General features: G+C 46.6%; 1 pseudogene; it reads left to right on the forward strand.

Annotated features, from left to right (window-relative positions):
- Positions 1 to 7,779: 7,779 nt before the first annotated feature.
- On the forward strand, positions 7,780 to 8,821 carry LOC132911382 (embryonic polarity protein dorsal-like; annotated as a pseudogene).
- Positions 8,822 to 25,963: the final 17,142 nt, after the last annotated feature.

Here is a 25,963-nt window from a genome sequence, read left to right on the forward strand (position 1 = left end):
GTCGCGGCGCTGCCCACGCCGGGCAATGTTCCAGCGTGGGCTGCGCCGAGTCCACACTTGTGTCGCAGTGATGGCAACGCACGGTCGCCTCCTTCCCGATTCGGCGTAAATACTTACCGAAGCATCCATGTCCCGTGAGACCTGCGTCACTCTGTAGGTCAGGGGAAGTGCGCCTCCGTCCAGCCAAACGTCCCAGTTTGGGAGGACGACCCCGAGGACCCTCAGCCCCGGCGCACCAGTTCTTGTGTCGAGGCCGGCGCGCCATCTGTCGAGCATCTCCCGCCGAGCCCGCGCCGCCACGTCCGTGTCCGTCGCTTCAACTTTGCCCAGCAGACCCCGATTGCGGAGATAGATCTCCCGACACGTCAGGGCCTGTAGCTCGAACGGCGGAAGCCCGGCGAGTACCGCTGCTGCCGCCGCCGAAATAATGCGAAAACCCCTCGTGATTCTGATGGCCACCGACCTGTGCAGTCTCCTGATCGCTCGGAGACTGCGGCTGCTGGCCCTCAGGTCCCCTGCCTAGATCGGAGCTCCGTAGAAGAGCTCTGCTCGCACCACGCCGGCGTACAGCCTACGCACTCCGACACTGGGCCCGCCTAGCCGAGGTAGCAAACGTCCCAAGGCGTTCGCCGTCGCCTGCAGGCGCTCCGCCATCTCTTCGACGTCTTCCTCCCGCTGTGGGGTGAATTCTTGGAGGAGTGCCTTCTCCTCCAGGAGGATCTTTTGGAACCCCTCCCAGTCGGCGGTTCTTGTATTATACCTCCTGACCGGCTGATGCGGCTGGAGGCTCTCCTTATCAAGGGTTGGGCGCGTCTCCAGGATTCTATGATCGCTGGAGGTTCCGTCCTCGTGTACTGCCCATTCTTCCACGAGCGGTATGAGCTCTGGGCTCGCCAAGGTTACATCGATGTTGGATTGCCCTCTGGTGGTCTCAAAGGTGTGGGCCTGTCCCGGTCTATTTAGGACGTGGAGGCTTCGCCTCTGTCGTCGGTGCTCCTGCTATTCCATAACGGCGATTTGGCGTTTGCGTCCATGCCGATTATGGTTTTCTTGCCTCTGGTGTGCCTTAGTACTTCCTCCAGTTGTTTAATGCCAACCTCGATGTTTTCCGTCGGCGGGCAGTACTGGCTGACGACGTAGATCTCCGTTGCTCCGTCGCTTATTTGCACATACACGCAGTGGGTTGTGCACAGGCCGGCAATCTCAAGGTCCGTCATGTTTCTGCTGCTGATTCCCACCGCGGCCATCGGCGGGTCTTGCTTTGAGCCCCGAGAGGCGATCGCGAAGTCTGCGCCGAGCCCAGGTATTTTTCCCTCTAGGCTGTAGGGCTCCTGCATTAACAGGATAACGTTCCCGTCAGTCTTTAGTTCCGCTTTAATTTCATGAGGGACAATTTTCGACCTCTGCATGTTATGTTGCAGGATCCTTATCCCCCATTGTCTCCCGAGTCCGTTTTCGGATTCGTTAGGCAGCTTATTCATAAGATGGCATCGGCCGTAGACCGCCCCCTCCGGAAGCCAAACTGGCTGTCGTGTAGCCCGGGAGCACGCTCAGACAGATAAGACTCGAGTCGGGCAGCCACGATCATCTCTAACAGCTTGCCAGCCTGATCCAACAGGCACACAGGTCGGAAGGCGAGTCCGGGGAACGCCCTAGCTTTGGCAACAGGACCATCCGCCCTTCCTTCCATAGGACAGGAAACTCGCCCAGTGAACGGCATCTGTCAAACAGAGTCCTCAGTCTTGGGGCCAAGACTCCGGCGACCTCCTTCCATATGCGGGCCCGAACCTCGTCGGGGTTCTCCCGGGGCCCTCCGCGCTCCGATACTCCCGACAGCCCCAGCTAGCTCATCCTCAGTGATCGCCAACTTCGGGCCTCAGCCACCCGCGGTGTCCCGCGGTCCCTCCCCCGGTCGCCGCAGCGCCCGCTCTTCGTTTATCCCGCCCTCCTCCCCATTCACCGCCCCCGGGAACAGGGACCCGACGACTTCCTCCAGGAAGTGAAGGTCCATGTTCTCCGTCGTGGGAGGCGCCCAAGGACGGAGCTTGTTCAGCACTAGTATGTACGGGCGTCCCCAGGGATCGGAGTCGAGGGTGGCCAGAAGCTCATCCCTGGCTCGCCTCTTCGCCTCCCTGATGGCTCGCTGCAGAGGCCTCCGCGCTTCGCGGTAGGCGTCGTACAAATAAGCCACCGTAGTCTCATCTTCTCGTCGTCTACGCCGAATTCTGGTATACCGGCGCTGGGCGCTGATGCACGCCTCGCGGAGATGAGCGATCTCTTCAGACCACCAGTACACCGCCCCGGTGCAGCGTGGTGTTCCGGATCGCGGCATACATGAATCACAGATCGCCTGAAATTCGCGCCTCAGGCGGGCTGCCCCCGCCTCCGTTTCTTCATCCGCCGGGGCTCTTCAGCCCAGGCGACGTCCATTGCGGCCGCGGTCATGAGATCCTCGTCGCGGTGGGTCACCGCCCACCGCGGGAAATTCCTTCTTCCTCTTCCCGACGAGCCTTCGGGCCCGCACGGTCCAAAGAAACGGTCGCCTCCCGCGCTACCAACTGTCACGTCCATCACGATATAGAGGTAGTCCGAGAGTGTTTCCTCGGCCAACACTTCCCACCCTGTTATATTTTTACCTTAAAAACCTTTAACCCTTTGCATCCGCTGACTTCTTCAGTCGGGCGAAGTAGCAACTCGAGATAATTCTGCGCATATGATGAGTATCTCACAGGTAACATAAAATGATTTTATACACAAATTAATTTACAAAAACATTATATTCTAATAATTTATCTATATTTATATTTTTGAAAATATGATTTTGTAATATTAATTTCTGCACTTTTTTGTATGATATTGTATAATAATTAATAAGGCATTCATCAAGATACATACTTGATTTGACCAAAATTCTTCCTTGGTGGCATTATGCCATGTTTGCCAAATTGAATGTGATGACAGTGTCCTCCCCCCTATCCTTTTGCAACATAATTGTTTGTTTTAGTTATTATTTGATTTATTAGCTCGTCGGTAAAGTAATATCTTAAGAAAATCCAACGGCTGTTCAACATTTAAGAATACTTGTGGCTCTGCGGGTATTTGGCCTGCTATGAATTTTATTCTCGGTGGTACTTCGCTAAATTTTTCACAAGCTGTCCATTCTGAATTATTAGAACCTTATGGGGTATCACTATCACTTTCGTATTCACTATCTATTACTGTAATTTTTCGTTTCTTACTCCTAATACTGTGTCACTATCTCCATCGCTGCTTTCATTTTCTCTATCAATAATTCTTTGGTGAATACAATCGATCTCATTTCTCAGTAGTTCAAAATCAAATTCATCTTCATTTGAGCTAATTTCACTTCCAAAATCCATTTCTTAGAGCTTCCAAACTATAATATTTTAGCCATGGTCATCGAATTGAAACTAACGTCAGGAACGTTATCCGAATAGTTTTGGAGGAATTTGAGGGTCAATATTTTATCTCCATTTTAAAGAGTAACACTTTACATTTCCTAATAAAGAACATAATGAACTAAGGAATTTATTTACGAACCTATACTGCGCTCTCATCAATTGGCAATAGCGAAATCTACTATAAACAAAAACTGTCATATCTCACTCGCCACTCGTATTGCTATACGAAAGCCCGTAGCAACTGAGAATAGCCTCTCGAGTGCAAAGAGTCAAAACGGCAAATTCGCAATATATATGTTGGACATTGTTGTTGTATAATATGGATGATATTTATTGATACAAATGTGAATATTACAGAATTTAACAAGTAATAGCGGCGAATGGATAATCGAGATGTCGATGACAATGAATTTAGTTTCGATAACGAATCCACGGTCAACGGATGACGAATGCGATTTAATACAAGATTCTGGTGTCACTCAACGTACTTGTCCACCGTATAAGTAGAACTTATCGGACTGCCTCTTAGTCCAAGTGGAACTGCCCTTGTATACTCCTCTCCGTACCTCTCTATATCCCACGGGTCAATCTTTGTTTTTAAGGAGAGCTATTTAATTACACAATGCCTCTGTTAGGTACACGTCCCTCCCGTGACCGTGGCTATGTTCAGCGAACCGTTATGTCACTTCGAGCCCAAACCCACTGTCATAAATCTCGGGCACCCATACTCGGATTAGATCATAAACAATTATTTCTCAGTTCTATTAAGTACGGCTATAATAAAAACTCTACACTAAAGTAATGGGGACCTTCTCAAACGTTTCAAAAGAAAGGTCCCGATGTCCTTCCATCTCCGACATATACATCCCTTTTCTGCTATGATGAAAATGCCGGAAATCTTCCTCCTTACTATCTGACAATTCCTTTGTTTGATTCGAGGATCTAAAATTCATCCTCATTTTGACATAATTCATTTTGATATGCTTTGGAAAATGAGCTCAATATTGCGTTTTGAGTCAAACAGATATCTCACCTTCTAGGGGAAGGATGCAATTACGCATACCCGCAGGCGATGATGGCGCCTCTACCCATCCTCTCTCTAAAATCCTCTCTTCTTTCTTTCTATAACGAGACTGGAACAAACCCTTTTTTTGCGCGCGAGAAGAGGAAAATGCTGTTATGCATGCCCAGACTGGACTATGGACCATACCCACTAGAAAAACCCTTCTCTCTCCTCTCCTCTTCGATGCAAGAATCAACCGCGGAACCGTCTTACGGCATTATTTCAGGATTGGGCTTAACTACGCACCGCTCCCTCATACTTGAGTCCTATTTCTTCTTCTTGCTCCTCTTATTCTCCTCCTCTCTTCGAATTTCTCCTGCATCATTCTTGCTAGCATGATTTTTTTGCATGACCCCTGGAACCACCTCTAGGTATTACTACAAGGTTGATCCTCTTACATGTTGTACCATTCACCACCTATCTTCTCTCTCAAACTCTTCTTCGTTTCTCTATGATCTTCTCATTAGCTTATTTTGCCTTCATAATTTTTTGGCAGAATTCTTGAAATTACTTCCAATATTCTTCCTTACTGACAACCACCAACACTGTAGAAGTGGTTGTCAGTATTTCGACCACATAGTTCTCCAGTATGTACCATACTCCATAATACCGACTCCCACATTCCGTAATAGAGTTTCCTAATGAAGCCAGTGGGCCCACTGACATTCGGCAGTAATATCCTTAGTGCCTCCATCAGGGCATCCGCCTTACCGCAGGTCTTCTCCAAATGATGGGTAAATTTTCTTCCCGTTGCACAGCAATCTTAATGAAATTTGATATCTTGTTTTGTCACCAGAAAGTGATCTCCTATCTTTATTTCCATTATCTTTCAGCGAAGGCTATCGCATTTAAGTTTTTAATGATCCATAGCACTCTTAACAAACCGTCGTAGACGATACTCCAGAGGAGTAGTCCGAGATTTGATCCTTGTGGGTCCCGGCATACACTCCTATTTTTATTGTTCCACCTTCATTGTGAATAACTATTTTTTTATCTTCCAATAAAAGATAGAAAAAATAATTATTTATATTAAAGGTAAGGTAGCTTCTGAAAAGTGTCACAGTTGTTGATTCTTCTCGCCTCAGACTCCTGGAGGATCTTATTCCATCTAAGAGTGTTAAAAGTGTTTTTCATATCAATCCTAGAGATCACAAGCGTCAAAAAAGCATAAAACATAATGGAGATCTATCATTTGAAGATATTGTTTCCATTGCTGAAATGCATTACTGAAATGCTTGAAAATGCATTGCGCACTAAAAATCCCTCCTCCTTCAAGCCTTCTTCGAGGGGAGGCTCTCGCCGGCACCGCTAAATAAGCATTACTTCAGCTAGATCTCAATCAACGCGTAAACTCCTTCTAATATCGAAATGTCACCTTCTAATCAGAGTCAACTCCAAGCGTCATCTTCTTCTTCTCGTTGCTCGATTTTTGGCCATTTCCTGAACTTGCCTCGCCTTCATTACTGTCCTGCAAAAACTCTGGAACAGCCTCCAGGTATAGTCGTTGGCCAAGACTAATGCGATAATATTGTCCGCTGTAAAAGTGACACCCACCACTTTGTCAAAGGTGGTGCGCTCAACTGCCCATCTTGGTCACCTCAGTAAGACATGTTCGGCATCATCCGGGCACGCATCGCAATCCCAACATTTATCGTCAGTTTCCTTGTTGATCCTAACCTTAAACTTATTGAAGATACCATGCCCAGTGAATAGCTGCATGGTATAATGGTCTATGTTCCTCTTCCTCTTCCGAAAGGTGGCTGCATCCTCAATGAACCTCCTCGTCCAATTGTTCGCCTTGAACCTAGCCCATTCCCTTGTCCAATCCTCCACTGCTTCCTCTTCATACTGATGGAGCTGATTTAAGAACACCTCCGGATCACCGAGGTCTGATCGAACTAATTTCTTCCTGATCTCGTAAATTCTTCCACGCCAACGCGCCCTGATATAAATAGGCATGTTCTCTCATCAACACGCAGCGTCGCATGCGAAACTGTCCTGTAGGCCGTAGAGGTACTTATCAAGGCACTTCTCTGAGCCCTAGAGTTCGCCCACTGTCTTGGCCTTACTAAGCGCATCCACCCACATCGGGGAGACATATAGTACGACCTACTCCCATATCTGGTAATACAACTTCCTACAGATGTCAAAGGGACCGTTCACATTAAGCAGGAGCCCTCTGATAGCGCCTACAGTCGCATCCACTCTAGTACAAACTAGCTCAATGTGGTCACCAAACTTTCTGTCAGAGTCCAACACCACGTCTAGATCTCTGTTTCTTCCTTTGCTATCTGAAGGCTCGAGTTTTCACATCAATTTAGGATCGTCTTCATGTGGAGATTCAAAATATCCTCCACACTTTCCTTTTTCTTCAGACTCACCATGACAGTAAGGTCGTCGGCAAATGCAATAGCTCTCAAATTCACATGATTATCAAATTTGGTTAAAAGACTATCATAAACTAAATTCCACAGTAGCGAGCCCACCACTGAGTCCTGTGAAACACTAGCGAAAAGTTTTTTCACAATCGAATTATCGAGAACTATGAAACGATCCTTCAGATAGTTCGCGAAGATCGTCGTCAATTTGTAAGAGAGACTCCTATGCCTCGCCTCCTTCAAAATTACCTCTCAACGCAAGGTATTGAACGCATTTTTCACTTCGATGCACATCATAACGCAGAATAAGTCCTTCTTTCTGCAAAAATCGGCAAACTTGCAGACCTGCGATACGGCATCGATGGTGCCTTTGCCCTTGTGGAGCCCAAATTGGTTCCGGTGAAACGGGTCCATTCCGGGTTCCTTTTCGATGGCCGACTTGAACGCATTCTCTCAGACCTCTCAGACCGGCTCATCGTCGGTAGAATACTTCTTGGTCGGTACGACGAGGCAAACCTGGAATCCTGTTAAGCGAAACAGTGTTGTTATGAGAGTCACGAGTGTACAGTATAAGTATGATGTGCAATGTATGTATGTATGTACCGGGTACCTACGCGAGTCCGTTCGACTTTCAAGCCGATCCGACCGGTCGCGTTCGAGTAGCCCAGGTTTCCGGTTACCCGATGCTCTGACACATTCGGGTTCCAGCACATCCCAAACTTCAGACGTGTTCCCGTGAATTTCTTATTTTAAAATTTGTATTTTTAAATTCTACAAGTTGAAAACTACGGGGTAACAAAACAAAAAAGTTCACAAATTTTGGTCAAATCAAACGATTTTTAAAGCTCTAAAATTTTTGATACGGTTGAAGTTATCCAAATTACTGATCCTGGGTTTGTGTAATGTAATCTAGGAAATGGATATTGTAACAGCATTACTATGTATTGAAGGCAGATCAGCTGGTAGCATATCGGTAAATAATACACCAGAAAACAAAACATTTCCTAGTATAAGAGTAAATAATAAAAATGAAAAATAGGCTATATTTGGAATCAATATAGTATATAGCAATAAATAATATTTATTACAAATAGTTGGATACAAAGGTCAAGCTAAAGTTATAGTAGCATGTGTAACAAAAGATCAACCCTACAAACATCCTCATAATCGTGTTGGGAAGAGAACATTTAAACGCGGTGTTTATACAGTAGAAGTGCCATCAGAAGGTATGATTGTCATGTTTGCAAATTGTGGTACTTAATGTGTTAAAAAAAAAAGGATATCGAGGACACACTTAAAATAAAAGAGGAATTTCGCATAGGTCCCTTTCGAAGTAGGCTTAAATCCAGTAAATTTATCTAGGTGCATTTAACATAAAATAAGTAATGTTTCACTTTTTAATAGCTGGCTTTTGAACATAAGAAGAAACCTACTAATATTGATGTAAATACATTGCGGTTGTGTTTCCAAGTTTTCTTAGGGGGAACACAGAAGGAAATGTTCAATACACCATTATCATCACTGGTATCTGACCCTATATTTGATAAAAGCATGTTCAAGTTTATTATATTTTGTATTCCGCTTTGAAAGAGAATCAGTTGTTTAATTATACTTTAAATATATAAATATTTTAAAGGTAATATCAGATCTTGTGATGTGCGAGCTCAGTCGCTCTAATATGTCGGTGGCTGGTGGTACGAAAATGATTTTATTATACGAGAAGGTAGCAAAGGATAATATGCAAGTTAGATTTTCCAAGAAAGAGGACGGAAAAGTACTTTGGGAAAGATTCGATGATTTTGAACCCGCTCGTGTACGTAAACAGGTATGTACAATATTTAACGTTTGCGTAAAATATTACGCATTTTATATATTCTATATCTTTGTCGAGTTAATTTAATAATTTGATTTATATTTATAAACAATAAAAGTACACAGAACACCCACATATAGCATGAATACAACTGGTGCAGAGAATATATTCAACTAGGAAAATCATCGAATTATGCGACAAGTAAACCGTTACCTTTTTAGATATCTCCTGTCGATGCAAGTATCGCCACAATCGAAATCTAGTATCCAAACGTTGAGGTAATTCAAAGCTTTCGCATAGTTATTGTTTAAAACGTAACACACCTGAAACAATTTCAATACGTTATGCAAGTCACAAGTATTGCCAGATTATGCGTCACCAATGGAGTACAGTCTATAAAACTCAGTACTTACTCAATCACAAGCATCAATGTAATATCAATCAACAGGCAGTCATACTGTACAAAAATCATCAACCGGAACGTATGTACAACAATTTCCATATATAAATGACATATCACAAGTACAGTCGCAAGAATAATTAATGTTTAACACCAAACCATAACGAAGGATTTCAATCGTTGGACAGTGCTGGTAATATAAATATTTGTATTTCATATTCATTATTACATTGATACAACTATTTTGAAATAATGAGTTATGGATAATAAATGGAGTGGAAGAGGTAAGCGACACAAGCATTTTATTGTAGATATGTACAGCAGACAGTACAATTTTGACTTGAGCCTGAATCAACTTTTTTCGGCAAAACTCGTCGATTTTGAAATTGCTCTTTCTGAATATCTATCCTGGGGATTATTCATTTCAGATTCTATCAAGGTATCAAGGTATGACATATTACAAATCTATTTATCACATGACAGTATCTATCAAATGAATGAGAAATAAATGTTATTAAAACTTTATTTTTGCGCGAGGAGGGGAAAATGCTGTAACGCATGTTCAGACTGGTCTATGTGGGTCTCGGCCGATGGCGTTGCCATACCCACTAAAAAGCCCTCCTCTCTCCACTCCTCTTCTGTGCGAGCATCATCCCCGGAACCGTCTTACGGCATTACTTCAGGATTACTTCAGGCTTAACTACGCACCGCTCCCTCATACTTGGGTCCCATTTCTTCTTCTTGCTCCTCTTATTCTCCTCCTCTCTTCATATTTCTCCACGTCATTCTTGCTAACATAATTTTTCTACACACAGCTTAAAACCTTGACGTTCATCTCGATTACCTTGGGGATCCGTTTGTCCGTCAAGAATATTACTTTCGTCTTCTCACGAGCAATCCCTAATCCACAATTGGCACACCACCGCGAAATCACGCCCATCGCATCGGATAACTTCGTGGTCGCCTGTTCCTTAGCAACGTCAAGTATGACAGCTAAGTCGTCAGCAAATGCCACTGCGTTCAGGTGAGGAATTGCCTTTAACTCCTTTAATACCCTGAGGTGGATAGGTCGTGATAGATGCTGAAGAAACACTTGAGTATAGTTAACAATATATTTATTAACAAATACTCTCGATGTACACTTTGCGTAGAGCTTGCGATTACAATTAGCGGTTCGTGGTGTGCGGTTACAAGTTCGATTTCTAGATGATACGTTACGATGCGCGATAGAAGTTCAGATGATGATTGCTCAAGATGTGTCGAGGAACTCTGGTCAACTATCGCTGCTAACTATCAACTATCGACTATCGACTCATGACTAACGACTGACCATCTTTAGCGACCAATATAGTGTCGTCAGCTTGTTTTCCCTCGAAGAGGGTGACCCATAGCGACGCGTCGTTGTACCAGTATGTCTGTTGCCGATATGGCTCTGTAATGAACACTATGTTAACTCTGGCGTCACAGAAATACTGATACATTAATTCTTGTGCAAGTCTGCACCTGTTTAAATTAATTATTAGTATCTTCATCTTGTACGTACTATGTCGTTTCGCCTTCCATCCTTCACGGCCAGGCATACCAGGGATCCGGTGACATGTCTCAGGTTACTTGTATTTTCATTGGCGCAAATAACGCACCTAGGCTCCCTGGTGCACTGATTAATGGTGTGATTCTTATCACCACACTGCATGCACAGCTCACTGCCGTACACTTTTCTTTTCGCGAGGAGGGGAAAATACTGTTACGCATACCCAGTGAAGGGTTGCTGGGTTATGTGGAGTTCGACAGATGCTGTAGCCATACCCACTAGAAATCCCTCCTCTATCCGCTCCTTTAACCGTACAAACACCAACCCCGGAACGCCCCACGGCATTACTTCAGAGTTGGCCTTATATTAGTACCGCACTTCTACCAACTCCTTCTAACGCCTTCTTCTTCTCCCCTCAGTCTTCTCTTGAATAAGCCTAGATTTCATAATTTTATTGCACAAGACCTGGAATTTAGTCCAATTGTCTTCTTTTTCCATCATTAGCCTGATCAAGTTGTTTATTGTCAATGATGTACCAACATGGTTTTCCAACTCGGTCCTTTCCCTTATTCACCTGGGACAGTGGAACAACGCATGCCCAGCGTCGTCGCGATCACCCTCGCAGTCCCAGCAGCGGGCGTGTATTACTTCCCTGATCATCCTTCGATACACAACAAAAATACAGTGTCCAGTCAGGATCAGCATCGTGAAGTGGTCAATGTGCCTCCTATGCCTCCTTTTTTTTTTTTTTTTTGTGTGAGGAGGGGAAAATACTGTTACGCATGCCCAGTGACCCGCATTACTGGGTTATGTGGGACTCGGGCGGATGTTGTTGCCATACCCACTAAAAACCCCTCCTCCTTCTTCCTCTGCTTTGAGAACAGACAACCCCGGTAATACCTGTCGGCAGTCATCAGGGTTGTCCTTTCATGCCCCGTTGTATCTTTTTCTTTATTCTTGTTTATTTATGTTGTGCGAGCAGTATCCGCTGAAGCAGAAGACGTCGCCGACGCGAACGCCCACTATCCCGTCGCCCTTGACCTCTGTTGTTTCATCAGGAAGTTCGCCATTGAGGAGGGTGACCCATATCGAGGCGTCTCCTTTTGGTGTCATTAAACCATTGAGGTAGCTGCCTGTTCGGCTCGGATATTATTATTATATCCGGCCTGAGTTCGATCGCGCATTGGTGCATCAAGTCCTGCGCCAGCTTGCATCTGTTGAGGTTTATCTGCAATATCTTTATTTTTTCGTTCTCAACAGCCTTCTATATTCTGGGCAAGCTAGGGACTCGGTTACACTCCTATTTCAAATTTCACTCCTTTCTCCTTACAGTGCGTTGACGCAGGCAGCTATCGTGTGGTCTTTGGCTCCACACTTCCTGCAAATCTCCTTTCCAGGGCTTATCGCCGTGCATTTGTTTGCGATATGCCCGAACGTGTGGCATCTGAGGCACTTTACCACATTGGGTAGTGCCTTTATCGATGCTATCGTCAAGCCGGTTCTGATCTTCCGGCTCGCCCCTTCTTTGACCAGATAGGCCTTCGTCATCGTTACTATTGCCGATTGAGTACCCCACGGCGCCATTCTTAGGGTTTTCACTTTGACCTCGGTGATATCGTGTATGTTTAATTGGCTTACTAGCTCCCTGGCTAGTTCTTCCTTGCTTACGAGCGGGTCTATATCCCTGATCTCCACGGAGGTCTTGTCGCGCATTGGTAGCGCTCTCACCTTGCCTCCTAGGGCCGTGTTTATATCCGCCGCGGTCTTTTTGGCGTCGCTACCTGCTTTCAGTTCGATCAGAATGTCTCCTGCTCTGGTCCTTCTGATCCCGTTGCTCTCCTTTAGGACCTCCCTCGCACCCATCATCTCCTTGTAGACCTGGATCCACTCTTTATCTTGTCCTACTTTGACGGGAATCGCTTCGGGCCCGAATATTGCGAATATTGCAAGAATATTGCGCACCTTCTTCGGCCTCTCCGGCCTCTCCGGCCTCTTTGGCCTGTCCATTGCCACCCTTTCTGCGTTCGCCTTCCTGTCCATCGTCGGGATGTCCGTTCATTTTTCTCTTCTTCCGCGGACAGAGATCCAGTCTTCCTTTCCATCGCTGTCCGTGCAATCCGAAGTCGCTTTTGCCGAGCTGTTGCCGGTACAGACTTCGGCGTAGGAGGCCTCCACGATCATTGGTCTCTTTCTTTTAGTGTCTCCTTTCCCTTCGATGGGCGATATCTCCTACTAATAGCGTCCCTCCTTTTCTTGATGTCGGCATCCTTTTTATTCGTGAGGTATAGTCTGTTACCTATTCCTTGAATTTCGCGGAAGACTTCTCTGATGATTTTCGTCATCGCCTTCCATTCGCTCATTTTAATGACGATACTGTCTTCGTCGTTGCTTTTGTTCTCGGCCGTTGCTCTGTTCATCATGACCTTCCTCCTGAGACATTCCCTTGTTACTGCCGCTTCGCTGCCGCAGTCCGACATTTCTGCCGGTGTGTCTAGCTCCGAAGTGCTGGCTGCCTCGTCCCTCGTTGCCTTCGACTGGCTCCTGACCAGGCTTCTCGTTAGTCTGCACGCTCTCTCCTCCTCTGGTGACTTTCTCATATATCTAATGATCTTGTCGCCTTTCAAGAATTCTTCCTTGACGATTTGGATCGCCTTTTCGCTGGGTGGTGTTTTTTCTTTGCTTGCCTGCATCGGCATCTCGACTTCTTCGATGACCTCCGCGATATCTTCGTCAAATTCCAGGTATTTCCTTGTGATTTTCTTGCACCTATTCTCCTCCTTGACAACTGTGGATGTTTCTTGGTCCCCGGTCGTGTTTACCGAACGAGGGGAGGCCCTGGGATCGACCTTCCCCTCGCCGTTCGTCCAGTCGCTAGGTGACCGTCGGGTCGAGCCTGGGACGCTACTCGAATCACCGACGGGGCCTGGAGGCTCCGAAACCCCCTGAGCCGTACGTTTATTTACCTTATTTAACTTATCCATATTGTTTTTTATATAAAAGGGAAATGTCCGTTGACGTAGCCGGTCGTCGTATAATCACACTGTATACTTGAGAATTTATACAATTCGTATCCAAATAACTTGCCAATGCCAAGGGCTGTACCTCCTATGCCTCCTGAACGTGCAGACGTCTGCCACCAGCCTCCTCGTCCAGTTATCGTTGCGATAGTCACACCACTCCTTCCATTTATCCTCCATACACTCCTCCACTGTCTTGATCCTTTCATAAAAGACCGAGGCCGGATCTTCTCTTGAACGGGTATCGTCTCGTGACTAAATATTCTCTTTTGATTCGATATTTTTCGGCTCGACCGAAGCTCGACTGTGTAGTAAATGAACAAGGTGCCCGTAAGCGCACACAGTGCTGCGTGGGACACTGTGCGGACGCCGTAGATGATCTTACCAGTGCGGCCCTTTGCGCCCTCTTAAGAGCATTCCAACTTTTTTCCCTTTTACCGCCTTTGCCCATACAGGTGCCGCATAGAGCACCACTGACTCCCAGACTCCATACTAGAGCTTCCTCGCAGAGCCGGTGGGACCGTTCACATTGGGAAGCAGTGATCTCAATACTCCCATAAGGGCATCGGCCTTACCGCACACTTTCTCCAAACGAGCCCTGAACCTTCTGCAGTTATCTATCTACACCCCAAGGTATCTAATTTCCTGCTTTGTGGTCAGAAAGTGGCCCCCACATTCATTTCAATTACCATGGGGATTCGCTTGCCCGTCAGCAGTATCACCTTGGTCTTCTCCTGTGCAATCTACAATCCTTTATCGATACACCACCGCACAATCACACCCACCGCCATACTTAATTTATTCTCCGCCTTTTCGTGCTTAGCCACGTCAAGAATCACCGCCAAGTCGTCGGCAAGAGCGACAGCATTCATTTTCGGAATTGCCTTCAACTCCTTTAGTAGACTGTCATACACCAGATTCTAGAGTAGCGGTCCAAGGATTGATCCTTGAAGGACACCTGCGTACACTGTTACGACCGTTCGTGGAGAGACGCGGTCGCGAGGAAAACGCGTCAGCGAGAGGCGTAAGGCGTTGTGTGTTGCGGCCAGGGCCTTTGGTGTTGGTGGGGCTGTCGCATTGGGGCTGTCGCATTGGGGCTGTTGATTAAGATTTCATGTCGGCAGAAAAAATAAATTAATACATAAATTGCTATACAAATATTCTTCTCTCCCATTTTTTTTTTTTTTTTTTTTTTTTTCGAATACAGAGTTTCTTTCTGATAGACTGTTTTTGACACTACTTGTTTTAGAGGTACGTCGTTTTCCTGTTGTAACAAGAGATTATTATTGTCGAGTTTTAATTTTTGATTTGACAGTTCAAATTTGAATTTAGTTAGAGCTGGAAAACCGAGCATGCCGTCCTCTATAATTGGAAAATTGTTGTCTACTACAAAGAATTCTACAACCTTACCAAATAATTTTATCAAGGCGTGTTCATTAGTCTTAAATCTAGAGTGCCCCATCGAGAATTTTTGTTCCTTCATCGTTATTGGTCGTAATACACATTTTCGTTTGAGTATGTTAATTCCTGCTCCGCTATCAACGAGGAATTTATGTCGTCATCTGTCGGATCGTAGAACCACTGTGAGTAGTCTTTCTCTTATGGCGTTAATTTGTAGGCCTGGTTTATTGGTTGTTGGTCGTCAACTTCGATCTTCCCTGAAGTATCGCCCAACGTCGGCGGCTTTCTTTTCGGCTTCGATGATATTGTATGGTGGATTGCCGAGTAATATTCGTCCTATTTCGGGTTTTAATCCTCGGATGAAATCGGTTACGGAGTCTCTTAGGATTCTATCTTTCATTGCTCGTCTAATGATTTCATCATAGTACTCGTTTGTTATACTGCACTGTAATTTATTGAGCGCTCTGCGGAATCTGATAATGTAACTCTGAACACTTTCGTCGCGTCCCTGTCTTGTTTCGCGTAGCTGGTCTTGTTTCGCGTAGCTGGTCTTGTTGTTCCCTAACGGAGACTTGGGTGGCTACGTTTCGTCGTAGGGCATCGTACAGATGTCCGTATTCGTTGATTGGTATATTGTGGATGGCCATTGCGGCTGTATCCGTAATTTTCCCGATCTTGATTATTTTGAGCAATATTGTTTGTTCACTACACAAAGCTCACACTTCGCGTACTTCGCGTATGAACCCTTCTACTCCGATATCGTCTTCGCCGTTTAACTGTGGTATACATGCTATCGCGTCTTTGGCTCGTAAGCTCGGAGAGGTGAATCGCGGTGAACGGTCTTCGTAGGAGAGATAGTTATCTGCTTCTGATCGAATTGGAACGGATGGTGGGGGAGTTCTGTCTCTCGCGGTAACAGCTCCGTCCATAGTAATCAGGGAGCCTAGTTCCGTAGTAACGTCGTGTCCTATCATAATTTTTGAGATGTTTTTGTTTAGCATCTAAATTTCTGCCGTACGCTTCTTGTTTTCACTGTCGGTTATCTGTTGCGTTTCTTTTATACGTCGCGCAAGAAGTTCGATTTGTTCGGCGAAGTTCTCATTTTGTTTCTGTATCGCGTCGAGTATGGCACGAGTCGAATTATCCATAACTCCGGTTGCTTCTGGATTCCGAATCTTATTCGTAGGCTTGCTCTGCGCTGACCGTAATCCTCTCGTCTAGTTTCACCGTGGTGGAACGTTGAAAGTTGCTGCAGGGCTTCGTAGTAGCAAAGATTCGTAGTGGTCCGCTAATCCTTCGATCTTCAATGATGCTCGTACGCCGAAATCGTGATTTCGTTTACACTGAAGCGAATGGATCCTGGCAGGATCGCCAAAAATGTCACGTAATTTTAAGTGATAACCAAAGATTCAGTAAAAAATTGGGTTTATTGGTCACAGTTATATTTTTTATTACAAGAGATCAAGAAAAGAACTGTCCGGATCCGTCTCGTACCATCAAGAAGGAAAGCTCGGTGTGGGTGTGCCCTTTTGAACTTAGAACGCGGATTCGTCGTCCACACTTTTCAGTAGAAAAGTGAGGGTAACGATCCGCGATGCCCATTGGTTAGTAGATGAAACTGTGAAGAAAAAGAAGAGCCGATGTGGTTCGTGGGCATCCTTATTCATGAGAAAAGCCTGTTATCTCGCCAGATACCCGCTTTCTCCGTAAACCGAAAATGTTTATGTGAAGAGAAATGAAACTGAACAGATTCGGTTTATGGTATCTCCTTAGGCTTGTGGCGGATCAGTGTAACAATGTGTAGGTCTTGGCGCCCAGACCATAGGGAACCTCGCAAGGACCATCGCATCTGGCGTAACACGTGCCAAACAGAAATTCGATCCGTGACAATCACGTAAGCCGACTTCTTTGTGAAAATGAAGAACGGACCGAAATCGACGTTTCTGGAACTCGCGGCTTAGCGGCAACCATACGCTCGTCGATACATTGTATGTTTCGTCGGGAAGATGAGACAATTTGTATACAACGCTGGAGGACCGCGAGCGACGGTTAGAAACACGATCCATACTAAGCCTCGCGGCGCAACAGCATCATACGTGACAGAACGAATCTTCCCGAATCTTCCCGTAGTAAACAATAAGGATGGGTCCTTGAGGCTATTGAAGGCACGCCGTGATGATGTGAGGACATCTGGTTGCCAGCCTGCCCGCGGTATGTGGCCCGGTCGAGGCAGAGTGTCGCTCGACGTAACATACGCATTCTTCCTTAACGTTCCTCTTGTCGTCCTTACTATAATCTTTCTGTCCTCGAGATAATTCTCAAGGAGCGTCACCAATTTCCTGGGTATCCCTCTAGATTCTGTTTGTTCCAAGATCTTACTCTAGCTGAGAGTGTTAAACGCATTCTTCACGTCCACCGCCGCCAACACACAAATCCTATTTCTTCTTTTGGACCAGCCAGCAAGATCTATTACTTGATGCAGGGCGTCCACCGTACTCACTCTTCTCCTGAACCCATAATGGCCATCATGAAATGCGTCCAGTCCCAGACTTTCCTCGATCAGGTTCTTAAACGTGTGCTCCCGGACTTTACTAAGTACTGGAAGCGCGCTGAGCGGTCGGAAAGACGATGTTAACGTGGGAACTCTGCCCGGTTTAGGTATGAGCACAACCCTCTCTATCTTCCATTTCGCCGGTCACCACCGTACACCTGGCAACATTATGTCCCAACATGCGACATCTAACAACAACATAACATCCCACTATATTGGGCAGAATCCTAGCCGTCGCTACTGTCAGCTGTGTTTAATTCTGATCGGCCTATCATTGTGTACGGTGCTCGCCGACAGCACCGCCTGCTTCCCCATGGCGTCATCCTTAAGGACTTCACCTGTATTGCTCCTCACCTATTACCTCCATTGCTCCTCTTTAATATTTAATCTTGTTGCTATATCCTGGATTAGTTCTTCCCTCGTAGCTATCGGGCCTCTATTTTTAATTTCAAGTGTCTCTCTGTTAGCAAGAGGAACTGTCTCCGTACCCTGCCGCATTACTTTCTTGAGGTTGTCAGCGACCTCGCCCGCCGTTACTTTACTGGTGAGCTCGATCAGGACATACCCGGCTCTGATTCTTTTCACCACTGACGTCTCCTTCGCCTTGGCCACCTCCCTGTAGGTGGGCCAATCCAATTGACGCCCTGTCCGACCTTAACGAAGATCGCCTCGCTCTTTCTTTTCGGTGTCCTCTCTCTGGCTACTCTTACCGGAGTCCTGCTATTAAACCCCTCCGTGCCCGTCGTACTCTCTATTCAATGTTATTAAACCTAGTTAGGAACGAATGGAAAAATAAATGCAGGACCAAGCAACATCGAAAATATTAATGACAGCCGACAGTTTTACAAATATTACTAAATAATACTATTCAGCAACTGTATTCAAGAACACGAAATAAATTATTTGGAAACTTAATAAAACGTATTACGTTTATTAAACCTTCCCAGCAACTTTAATATTTCTTTTTGTTATTTCTCGAAATATTGTATGTACATGGATAATTTTTTCATTTTATAACTTGTAAATGTTACATATAAATATTATATCGTTAAGTCTCGCGCTACACAAGAAATGTAAAGCGAGACAGAAAAAGAATACGTCATAACTCGCGAATAGCGCGAGCAAAAATTCTAGGCAAATGGAATTAAAAACAGAAAACTTAAGGGAAATAAAAGATAGGATGCGTACAAATACTTCAATATCACAATAAAGTACACAATTGAAGACACCTACGAGTTTTCGCATTTCTCCTCCAACTGTTAGCAGAAAAAAGTTATAGTACCACGCTAGAATAATTTACTTATAATTCTCAATGAGATTTAATTGTAAAACTCTTCCAAATAAAAAAAAATATCTTTGGACAAGACTTGTGAAACGACATTGGTTTCCACAGACAGCATTATTATAGATAACTTATATACATGTTAGATATCAAAAACAAGAAGGAATCATAGAAATGAAATCCATAACAGTAGAAAACGTGCAGAATGTTAGTTTCAACGTCCAATAGCTATCGAAGTTGAAAGTGAAGAAGAGAAGGTTTGAAAAATATCAGAATTAATCATAGAGTAAACGGAAATCCATCCTTCGCCATCAATATAAATCTCCATCGCCAGTAATTTACAATAATAACTATTATCCCTGTTCTATAACTCACATAAAGAATCAATGTCAGAGTCTTGTAAATAAACATATGAGTAAATAATTCGAATAAATTACCAATTAAGAAGATATCAGAAATATTTATTTATTCCAAGAAAATTTTAATCCTTCCCGTACTAATACTCCTGCACATAGCGGGTAAACCGAAACGTGGAATTTTATTTACCAGTCGTATTGATACGCTAATTAACGATGAATTAGAACATCGAAGATACAACTGTTTGAAAATTCAAAATAGTGCCGCGCTTTAGAAGGGTGCGACAAGTTTTTAAAATCATTTCATTCAGTCGTTTGCCTTGTTTAAAAAAAAATAACGGACGAGAATCGAACTAATCGAAATAGTTCAACAACTATTTCTGGTGGCAGCAACTACCGTTTTGATTTAAATATAATTCGAGAAACCTAAGATTCAACATCTAGACTAACACGTAGCGGTTGCAAACATCGAAGATCAAGATCACATCGTAACAATATGTGCGCATACGTACTCATTTTATTTAATCGCTTTTATATTTATATTTCTTTAGTTATTTTATAAATTAAACTATGTTCTACAACATATTGATAATGTGAAAATCAGTCCTGATGTTTTTTCGACCAGTCCCATTAATTCGAATTCGATAAATTCCCATCACGATTAGACAATCGACGCCACGAACAGATCGATTCCCTATTTCGATTAGGATAATAGAGGTGGTTTTAATGAGTAGAATACTTGATTAACAGTTCAAAGGTAGTATATATTTCCAAGAACTTTGTAGAAAAGATAGTTACGCTGGTGCGTAAGGTATAAGTTAAGTATGTGAATGATTGAAGGGTGATAACCCGGTAAAGAGATGTTGACTGTTCTGAGGTTGAAGAATCAGTGCCGAGATGTCGACTGATCTGTAGTCGTAGATCCAGTGAAGACGATGTCGCAAAAGAAATCTCTTACTCGGTGGTGATCGTCCCACCACTGGTCACTTGCGGGCAGAACCCCGGGTAAAATGGGAAAACCCATGTTTCCCCATGCTGATGAAGCAACAACCATAAGAAATCTCTTGACTCGAAGATGCTTTATGCTAATTGACGGCCTTAACGGTAAATCGAAAAGCCTCGTTTTATGACAGTTCCGCAGGATTATTGCGATCCGCTTAATTCTATGTGCACAGCTGGTGGCCGCCTCGAACGTAAAGAGTCACCGGATGTAACACCTGATTTTATTCATTAGTTTTAAATGCCGTACAGTGCTGTGGAATCTTGTTCACAATTAAACTACAAATTTCATCGCGTCCCTTTATTCTTTTAGCTTTAGTGTGGATGCGTATCCCCAGTAAATGCTACAGGGTTTCAGCCATAATCCCTCACCTTCTATATTTATAATCTATTTTGTTATTAGTTCTTCTAAGCGCTACTATGGTGTTCTCGATTAGCCTGATTTTCATTCCACTGGTCTGACACGTGATATTCATGTTTGGTACAAAATGTTTATTATGAGTCATACTCGTCAAAGCACGCCAAAGAGTAAACTACCCAGATTGGAACAACGTATAGAATCACTGAATCCCATAGGTTACAATATAGGATCCTGTACCGTAAAGTGGACGCTTCATATTAAGCAGGAATCCCTCCAGAACGCCGATTATTCTCTCCGCTTTCTGGCATCAATATCGATCTTGTATTTGCTACAGTTCTAGCGGTCGCGTTGAAGCGCGTCAACGGGAGTCGTAAATTCCCATTACGATTATAATAATCGACACCACGAACAGGTCGATCCCCTTATTTATTGTGGGATAATAGGGGTATTTGTTATGTAATAAAACTGTAATCTACAGTTCTATAATATTTATGTCGGAGATGAAAGGACACCGGGCCCCCCGTTGGAGTTACTTGGAAAACCTAAATACCGTAGCATTTACGAAATAACCAAACACAGTCATTCGAAACTTGTGACAATGAGCATTTAGGCTCGAGGCGACAATCAGTCGCCGAAGCGTAGCCACGGTCGCGGGATGAACGTTCCGCCTAACAGAGATATGAAGTTGCATAGCTTTCCTTTAAAGAATTGGCAGTACCGGCACTTGACAATAAAACATTTTAACAGCCCCGCGGCTCGCCACACATAGACCGCATTCTTTGGGTAAGATGATCGCCAGATGTCGATGCATCATTCACAGTTTATGCTCAGATAGTCTGAGGATCCGCTACAAATCTTAGGACTTAGTTAACTAAAGTCCTTCAGATTGACAAACAGTCTTTATTCTATTCGCCCGTAAATCTGTCACCTATTGCGGGAAGATATGGGAGATCAGATTTCCTCACGTGCGACGCTTCCCGCTAAGAACTCTCTCTCAAGGTCGGCTAGCATCCTTTTCTAACCGCCAATATAGAAATTAACCAATTAACAGCAATGTCTATTTCCCTCACCCTCCGTATGAAGGCTTTCTTTGACGAATCCGATGATTTCGTGCATTTAGGCACATCCCATCATAGTTTTCCTCTGCAGCGTCGTCGTGACGGAAAGTCGTTCCCTTTCTTGCAGTTTCATTAGCCATATACCTAGTGTGTTTGTACAATCGGTGAATAATCTACGTCTTAGCAAAGAGCTAATCAAGCGATCCTTGTATCACGAGGAGTAAGTCGAGTCTGACTTAGACTTCGAAGCAAAGTATTGGTTATCCCGTGGACCGTGGATTCGCTATATTGAACCTAGGGTCATTGTCATTAGCGTTTAGTTACCGCGGCCGCTTGTCAATCTTGTATCAACTATATCTATGTAATAAACGTTTGTGCAACAACAATGAACAACATCGACGAAGACTCATTACACGCCCCTAGCGCCAACCCAACATATATATACAAAAAGCTTATCACTAGTTTAAGATCCAATCGTTAGTGATTTTATGCCATTAAAAATGGAAATAGATTATAAATTAGAAGTATTTTTAATTTTTCCCCACCTTGCAAAAAGTTGCAATGTATTTAATACATTGTTTAGTTAGAAAATTGGTCATCTAACTTTTGTTGCATATATCTCTAAATAAAATACAAATGAAATAGAAATTGTTTCATGCTTTTTAGTGTTCCTCGAAGTCTGTAATATTTTCTTGGCAAAAATTCAAGTGATGCATATACAAGTGCTATCTGTGGTCAATAATATATTTTTTCGTTATCAGCAGAACATCTTCTATTAATTTTATTGACATATTGGATTAACCACTTCTTAAAGTTACTCATTGTTGAAACAACATCAAAACATTTTACGCAATATATTTTAAATATCCAAACGATCGTTTACTGTTTCATGCTAAACAAATCTACTAAATCCATTGACAGTGAAACGATATTTCATATACGGTTCTTACAAGAATTATTGTTATTTAAGGCTTAGGAAAATGTACATACCGGGGGAGGAGACACTCCAGGAGGCAGGCTCCACATAGGATGGTCAGCAGCGATGGTTTCCCCTCTACCGGCGCATCAACTTCAGTGCTACAAATGCCTGGAGACGGGCCACGTGCGCCGGGATTGCCCGTCAGCGATTGACCGGTCGGATCGTTGCTATCGGTGCGGCATGGAAGGGCATCGTGCAAGGGACTGCCTGGCATGGGCACCTAAATGCCCTAAATGCCCTAAATGCGCGGACTTAGGGCTGCCAGCGTCGCACCGGCTGGGGTCTCCAACGTGTACGCCACCGACCCGCAGGGGGAGAACCATACAGGGGATGAGACTCGCTTCTGACGAGGGCGGGGACGCGACGACGAGTGAAAAGACGAAACCGTTGACCAGCCCCACGGAGGCCAGAAGTGATAAAGAGGAGGTCGACCGTGACGACTGCGAGGGAAACGGCCAGGAGGTGGCCAGGGAAACGGAGCCTTCCCCGACGTAAACGGAAGGAGAAGAGGTGGACAGCGCTCGCTCCTGCAGTGCAACCTCAACCACTGCCACCGGGCTCAGGACTTAATGCTCCAGAGCCTGGTGGAGCGGGGGATCGCCCTGGCAGAGGTAGCGGAGCCGTATAGCATCCCAGATGCGTCACGTGGCGCTGGGGATCTACTCGGCTCGGTCGCCATACTCTGGACCGGGGTCGCGGGGGTTCCCCCTGCTCGATGACCGAGCAGGGACGAGGCTTTGTGACCGTGAAATGGGGCGACTTGGTGGTAGTTGGCGTCTACATGTCGCTGGATGGAATACGCCTCCTTCCTTGACGGTCTCGCAGCTTGCGTGATACGTCTTGGCGTCTATCCGTCGCTGATCCTCGGGGACTTCAACGCTCCACAGCGTGGGGTTCCCGCAGGACCAATGAAAGAGGGAGCGCGGTGCTGGACTGGGCGGCTGCACACGACCTCCGGCTTATCAATCGGGAATAGTCCAGAACGTGCGTGGCGTGGCGCGGCGCGTCCATAGTGGACCTCACGTGGGCAAGCCCTGCCGCTTTCGGCCGTGTCTCGGGGTGGGAGGTGTTGGCCGAGGAAACACTCTCGGACCACCTCCATATAGTGATGGACGAGAGAGTCGGTGGCGCGGGAGGTGGCCGTTTGTTCGGATCGTGCGGGTCCAGGAGCTCGTCGGGGAGAGGAAGAAGGAGCTTCCCGCGGTGGGCGGCGACCTACCGCGACGAGGATCTCATGACCGCGGCCGCGCTGGCCGTCGCCTCGGCTGAGGAGCCCCCGGCGGATGAAGAAACGGAGGCGGGGGCAGCCCGCCTGAGGCGCGACTTTCAGGCGATCTGCGATTCATGTATGCCGCGATCCGGAACATCACGCCGCGCCGGGGCGGTGTACTGGTGATCTGAAGAGATCGCTCATCTCCGCGAGGCGTGCATCCGCGCTCGGCGCCGATATACTAGATCTCGGCGTAGGCGATGAGAGGATGAAACTACGGTGGCGTATTTGCACGACGCCTACCGCGAAGCACGGAGGCCTCTGCAGCGAGCCATCAGGGAGGCGAAGAGACGAGCCAGGGATGAGCTTCTGGCCACCCTCGACTCCGATCTCTGGGGGCACCCATACAGACTAGTGCTGAACAAGCTCCGTCCTTGGGCGCCTCCCACGATGGAGAGCATGGACTCTCACTTCGTGGAGGAAGTCTACGGGGCCCTATTCCCGGGTGCGATGAATGGGGAGGAGGGCGGGACAAGCGAAGAGCGGGAGCTGTGGCGAACGGGGGAGGGACCACGGGACCGCGGGTGGCTGAGGCCCGAAGTTGGCGATCACTGAGGATGAGCTAGCTGGGGCTGTCGGGAGTATCGGAGCGCGGAGGGCCCCGGGAGAACCCCGACGGGGTTCCGGCCCGTGTATGGAGGGGGGTCGCCGGAGTCTTGGCCCCAAGACTGAGGACTCTGTTTGACAGATGCCTGTCACGGGGCGAGTTCCCTGTCCTATGGAAGGAGGGGCGTATGGTCCTGTTGCCGAAGCCGGGACGTTCCCCGGACTCGCCTTCCGCCTTCCGACCTGTGTGCCTGTTGGTTCAGGCTGGCAAACTGTTGGAGAGGATTGTGGCTGCCCGACTCGAGTCTCATCTGTCTAAGCGTGCTCCCGGGCTACACGACAGCCAGTTTGGCTTCCGGAGGGGGCGGTCCACGGCGGTCCACGGCCGGGGCCATGCGGCGGGTTTACGTGGCGTTGGCTGTGTCGTTAAACGTAGTCAACGCCTTTAGCAGCATCCCTGGGACGGGATAGGCCGGGCCCTCGAGTTCCATCGGGTGCCCGCTTACCTGCGGGGTGTGGTTCGGGCCTTCCTCCGGGACCGTAGTATCGTCTACACCAGGCGGGGCGAGAGGATGATGGGAAGGGCGGTGTGCCGTGGCGTCCAGCAGGGTTCGGTACTGGGCCCGTTGCTGTGGAACATCGCGTACGACACGGTACTTCGGGCTTCGATGCCCCCGGACTCGGCGCTGACGCGCTACGCCGACGACACGCTGGTGCTAGTGTAGGGATCGACATGGAGCAGGACCGTCCGTCTGGCGGAACTGGCGATGGCCTGCGCGGTCGCCGCGATCAAAGGGTTGAGGCTGGAGGTATCTCCCGGGAAGTCCGAGGCGATGTGGTTTTGCTGGAGAGCCGATCACGGAACGCCTCCGGCGGACTATCGCCTGAGGTTGGTGGGGGCAGAGATCCGGGTCGGGACCAGTATGAGATACTTGGGCCTGACTCTCGACAGTCATTGGACATTCGGCGCTCACTTCGAGCGTCTAATACCGTCGGTCGAGGCGACGGCGAACGCCTGGGACGTTTGCTACCTCGACTGAGCGGGCCCAGTGTCGGAGTGCGTAGGCTGTACGCCGGCGTGGTTCGATCAAAGCTCCTCTACGGAGCTCCGATCTGGGCAGGAGATCTGAAGGCCAGCAGCCGCAGTCTCCGAGCGATCAGGAGACTGCACAGGTCGGTGGCCATCAGAATCACGAGGGGTTTTCGCACCATTTCGGCGGCGGCAGCGGCGGTACTCGCCGGGCTTCCCCTGTTCGAGCTGCAGGCCCTGACGTGTCGCGAGATCTATCTCCGCAATCGGTGTCTGCTGGGCGAAGTTGAAGCGACGGACGCGGACGCGGAGGCGCAGGCTCGACGGGAGCTGCTCGACAGATGGCGCGCCAGCCTCGACACAAGAACTGTCGCGCCGGGGCTGAGGGTCCTCGGGGCCGTCCTCCCAAACTGGGACGTTTGGCTGGACGGAGGCGCACCTCCCCTGACCTACAGAGTGACGCAGGTGCTCACGGGACATGGATGCTTCGGCGAGTATTTACGCCG

This window comes from Bombus pascuorum, chromosome 10, assembly GCF_905332965.1.
Source record: "Bombus pascuorum chromosome 10, iyBomPasc1.1, whole genome shotgun sequence".
In the NCBI taxonomy this organism is placed as follows: domain Eukaryota; kingdom Metazoa; phylum Arthropoda; class Insecta; order Hymenoptera; family Apidae; genus Bombus; species Bombus pascuorum.